This window comes from Amblyomma mixtum, chromosome 4 (genome assembly GCF_055824585.1).
Source record: "Amblyomma mixtum isolate Tamu chromosome 4, ASM5582458v1, whole genome shotgun sequence".
In the NCBI taxonomy this organism is placed as follows: Eukaryota; Metazoa; Arthropoda; class Arachnida; order Ixodida; family Ixodidae; genus Amblyomma; species Amblyomma mixtum.
The window spans coordinates 132,902,177-132,907,799 of NC_143015.1; the positions used below are offsets into that span (position 1 = coordinate 132,902,177).

Consider the following 5,623-nt stretch of genomic DNA (forward strand, 5'->3'; position numbering starts at 1 on the left):
GGCAACTTTTTCGTGCTCTTAGAGCAATGATCATGAAAATTAATAAGACACATCCTTTTTTGCAGTTATTTTTTTGTTTATTTAGGATCACAGTTTTATTTTTGTCTTAGGTGCATGTTGCTTAAAAAGGCTCTTTGCTCATTAGCTCAATGGCACCACCATCGTCATCGCACTACTGAAGGTTTGAGCACGTTTGAGGCGTGTATTAGCCAGTTTTCCGTTTTTTGGACCAAAATTTCAGGTAATTATTGACGCTCCTACTGCATGTTGGTTGCGTAACGAGTGTAATTTTTTTTTACGTATTCAGCAAGGTTCCAGCAGCGGGAAACACGGATGGCACATGCGGCAAGTGAAAGTAAGTGGCAGTCGGTAGTCCTCGCCTGGTGTGTGAGCCGTGTAGCGTGATTTCTAGCTTTTGAAGTAATTTTAGCGGCGGTATTAAAGTTCAGTGACTGATGCTGGCTCAACATGAGCAGAAGCTTACTGGGGGCCAGTATATTAATCTGGTGACAGCATAATGGCTACGGTGCCGAGGAGTACTGCTTACAGGCGTGCACGCCGAGAGGCACGTCGTGATAGCTAATAGCGTCGGCTGCTGGCGATGGTGTTGCATACGACCCTTCCTGATCCGTGTGCTGCTACAAAGTCGCAAGAGCAACTAGATCCTAGCTCGTCGCATGTTCCGTGCCTTCAACATTCGACTGAATATGCGCCTAAAGTTCCTGTTCTACTTTTGATTTGGTTTATTGGTTTGTTTGGGTTGAACGTCCTAAAGCAACATCGGGCTCAGAGGGACACCGTAGTGAAGGGCTCCGGAAATTTCGACCGCTTGGGGTTCTTTAATAGGCACTGACATCGCGCAGTACACGAGCCTCTAAAATTTCACCTCCAACGAAATTCGGCCGCCGCGGCGTGAATCGAACCCGCACCTTTCGGGACAGCAGCCGAGCGCAGTAACCACTGAGCCGGGCCGGGGCTGTTTTAATTTTGTATTCTGTTTATAACTGTTGCATGCGCATAGATTTTCTTTTATTGGTTTGTAACCTTGATATATATAGTATTGAAGAGAACTGTTGCAATTTCATTTGAACTATATGTGTTGTTTGGGCCTTTTGCATCCAAAAAAATGAGGTCATGCATGTTTTTACATATGAATTTTTTGCTGGCGAGGGCCAAATCTGCCCCTGTGTCATATGGACGGCTCATAATGGAGGGTATATGCATGTTTAATTGTGCCGCCTAGGGATACCTCACAACAGCATGCCAGCTGCCTTCAATATGATTAAAACTGACTATAGCAATAGAGTTCCCCACTGTTAACTTTAGAAATCCTGATTTTATTTTCTTGGTCTGATTTCGAACCTAATTCTGTTTTGATCTAGAGAAATCACATGACTGTGCAAGATGGAGACACTGCAAGAGAAAAGACATCTCACATTCTGCGAAGTATTCTAACATCTGAACTGGCTTCTAGCTACAGCTGGTATGGTGCCAAGGGAAGAACAGGCTCTGTGAGCTGAATATATGCAAAATCATGTGCAGTAAGTATTATTTGGAGGAAGCTATTTCAAATCTTAAAGGAGCACAGATATAAAATTTTAAACTCAAATAAGTGATCCGATCTGTGTCCTGGGCACAAAGGGTTTTACTATTCCAAATTCTCTGATTTCACTGATTCCACATGCCAAAAATCATTGACAGAGGAGCTGTTAGCCAATGCTGACATCTATCATCTATATATGGACTGGTTGGCAGAGTCACTAGCAAAACATGGGGTAAGTCCTAACCATGCCATCACATGATGCCATAATGGACTCCAGCACTGGCATTGACCTGACAGAGACCAAAACTACTCATATAAAACAGTTTAACTGTTCACACTGTGGACTAGATATTTAAGCTCATTTCCATGATTAATAGGCTTTTACGTCTCATTAAAAGCAGAAAAATGAACACCTCAAAACACTGTGTCTGTATCCCTTTAAGACTTCGAATATAAATAAGATCACAGAATCAATATCTACATTAAGCGCTTATAATTGAATTTGTAGCTCTTGGTAGGATTGCGTCAAGACCAGTGATATTTGCTTCGAAAAAAAAATGCCAAATTTTCATTGTTTATTTTCAGATCTGCACATTCGCGCACTTCACAACTACCCACATGGATTTTTGTTGTCATCTGGTTCATTGGCTCATGGCTGCAGTGCCATGAATGTTACCACAGGTTAGAACAAGCTAGAATTACAGCTTTCATAGTGTGCATTTGCGACTGTTTTCATACTGCCTGCACAGAAGGCATGGTCCAGCTATGGAATTGGTAATAAGATGTGTAGAAATACGCCATCCTTTGTTACTCAAGCCCATGCCCTTTGCCTGCTGGTTCAAAATTAAGGAAATGCAGTAAAGTTTGGGTACAAAAATTTTTAGAGGTGAGATATATTTGTCTATAAAAAATACATAACATATACCCTCTCATTTGTATATAGGTTGCCTAACCGACCAGCAGACCTCAACTCAGGCACAGCAAACTACGCTGAAAGAAATCGAAAAGGCAGCCATGTCATGTTTTCGGCATGCAACTGAACGGGTAATGCGCAAGAAAACTGGGGAACAAAGCTGTGCTCCTGAGAAAACTGAATGGTGAGTGTGTTGCTAGTGTGCTACATTTTTTTATTGATTTTTTATCTTGGGTTGAGGATTTTTCATTCCAAACTTGATATTTTTCCTTTGACACTATGCTGAGAGATGATTGATTTTGAGAGAGCACAGAATTCAGTAGATTATTTCAATAGATACCGTGAAAACTTCTGCATATCAGCCTGTGTAGTTAGGTAGAATCATGAAATGTATCTTTAAGTTAACTTGGGTATTCTTAGCCTGCTAAGTCCTCACGCACCTCTCTTTACTTGGCCGTCTGTTTGTGGTGGTTTTACTCCTGGAAGTATGTACATTTACTTGTGCAAGGATTAATTCCTTGCCGCAAGTACCATTTGGTGCCAACACCATGTGAAGGTGCTGCAATTTGTATATTGTGCTGCAAGTTTTTTTTTTTTCAAATGCAGTCAGTGATTGAAAAAAAAGGTGAACTGAAAGAAGTGTCTATATGTATTAGGTTTTTTTTTGTCTTCCTTCCAGCAAGGCAGCCTATTTCAGCATTGGCCCAGGTGGCAGGATTTCTGCTTTACATGTATACATGACTCTTCTTTTCGGTGACACTATAGCAGAACCGAAAAGAAGACTGCCTAGAATGAGAAGCCGAGCATTATCTTGAAAACGTGTCACTTTATTGATACCTAGCAGTTGTAGTATACTTAAGTGTCTAGAAATGCGATGCTTTGTGCTTGAACAATTTCTTTTTCTCTGACCAAGCTGGGGATTTTGTTGCCCATCTGAAATTTGCTTGTATCGAGCTATACTTGCTGTTATGGTCTCTAGTCCCACTATGCTTGTGTAAATTTGCTCCTGACTGCTACTACTAGAGTTATTTTTCACCCCCGTAGTGCTGTTCCAGCAAAAAAAAGAGGATATGTGGATTTTAATGACTTTTATTGTCTATGTAAGAGACGACCATAGTTCCGGTGGCTTGTAGCAGTCTTATAACTTGTTAATGTTAATATCATACTATATGCAGCGTCTTTTAGATTTTTTTCTTCTGGCCGTGCTAGTTGCCTTAAAGGCCATCTACTCCTTATGCACACTTATACGTGCTTTTTATTTCTAGTCCTGTGCTTGCTGAAATGTGATTCTGAATGGTTGTGCTTGTGTCAATATTTCAACCTCTGATCTGTGTGCATGTATTGCTGTTATAGCGAAAAAAAAGGCTCATTTGTGATTTAATCTTTATTGTTTTGAGTGAGACAAGTATAGTTCCTGTACCTTGTAGCAGTCAGACAACCTGTCTTATTCCACATGCAGCTTGACTGAAATGTTTATCTTCTGACCATGCTAATTGCCGTGAAGGCCACCTACTACTTATGCACAGCTGTATGCCTGCTTTTATCTCTAGTTGCATGCTTGCTGAAATTTGATCCTGACAGATAGTGCTTATGTTATTATTTTAATTTGTAATCTGTGTAGTCGGGTTGTATTGCTGTTATAGCAAGAAAGGGTCATTTGTGTTTTAAGAACATTGATTATTCTAAATAAGACAATAGTTCCTATGCCTTATTGCAGTCACATAATTTGCCTCATTTTAGCTATGCTACGTGCAGTGTGATCGAGATTTTTTCACCTCTGCTGCGTATGCTTGTATTGTTGTTTCAGTAACAAAAAAGTTGCATTTGTGTTTTTAGTTTGGTTTTTGGCGTTTTACATCCCAAAGCGACCCAGGCTATAAGGGATGCCATAGTGGAGGGCTCCAGATAATTTCGACTACCTGGAGTCCTCTAGCATGCACTGACATCGCACAGTACACTGGCCTCTTAACTTCTCACCTCCTTCGAAATGGGACTGCCATGGCTGGGATCAAACCCGCGTCTTTTGGGTCAGCAGCCGAGCGCCATATGACCAATGAGGCACTGAGTGGCATATTTGTGTTTTGTTGCGTTCATTATTTATGAGACAGTCATATAATATTCATGCCTTACAGTATGCCGCTACTGTTTGTTTTAATGTCATGCCCTTTGCAGTGCAATTAATATTTTTTGTTCAGACCAAGATAATCATCCCGAAGCCTGTTTAGACCTTACATGACTTATATGTATATACCTGCTGTTTTAGCCGTATAGTTATTTTGCATCTCTCTATTTTGCAACTCTGCATCTGGGGTTGGCTTGGCTACTTATTGTATTGGAATCCTACTGCTTCAAGTTTGAAAACGTGATAATGTTGGCTCATACTAACCAGACAAGCTAAACATAATTAATGAAGCCTATTACACACATTGCGAAGCAAGGTCTATGTGCACACCATCCATGAACTTGCTCTTAATAACGAGAAATGCCTGAGAGGAGCTGTTAAAGCTGTGTTAGTGCTTCCTTTATGTGAGTTCTGTTTCATGTGCTGTTATTAATAAATAAAATTCAGCTGTGAATCAGCATTCGGCCTGATCATCAGCATGCCCCATATATTTGAATAAAACTATTTTAGCCAAAGCTTTGTGTTTTAAATCACTGTGCAGCATAATCCAGGCCTGTGTTCTAACTTTGTGTCGTTTTTACTATAGCATCGCTCTCGGCCATATGCAATTGGCCGAAATGCCAGAAGCGGAAGCTGGTTCTGTTGCGGCTATGAGGCACTGCTTCTGCTTTTGGTATTTTGGTCAGTCATGCGTGACCAGTAGCGACACTTTTGAAAAGGACACGAGGTTATATTGGGTCCTGGCCAAGGAAAAAATAAAAATAGTAACGTCCTGTTGCAGTCCTGCGAAGGTCCCAAAAATGTACTCGTCAGACATCCGAAGGACTTCTTTCGGCGTTTCACTTCGGATGTTTGCAGGATTTTTTCGGGACATCCGCGGGATGTGCGTAAAGTCCTGCCGCGGACTTCCCAAGGACGTCCTTAGGATGTAGGTGTGTTGTCTGGGACCTTAGCCATTTTCCAATCATCGGGAATACAATCATCGGGAATACAAACGAACAGATAGTGTGGTTGGTTTGGGTTTGGTTTATGGGGTTTAACGTCC

General features: G+C 41.1%; 1 long non-coding RNA gene across 2 annotated transcripts; it reads left to right on the forward strand.

The window, feature by feature from the left end:
- Window positions 1–5,093, forward strand: LOC149348272 (uncharacterized). 2 transcript variants are annotated; one of them, XR_016292727.1, is made up of 6 exons: window positions 1–241; window positions 308–355; window positions 1,383–1,541; window positions 2,129–2,224; window positions 2,487–2,640; window positions 3,140–5,093. It is a non-coding gene; the product is annotated as an uncharacterized LOC149348272 (long non-coding RNA). The 2 variants fall into 2 exon arrangements; XR_016292726.1 differs by having other exon boundaries at window positions 3–241; window positions 3,136–5,093.
- The last annotated feature ends 530 nt before the right edge of the window (window positions 5,094–5,623 follow it).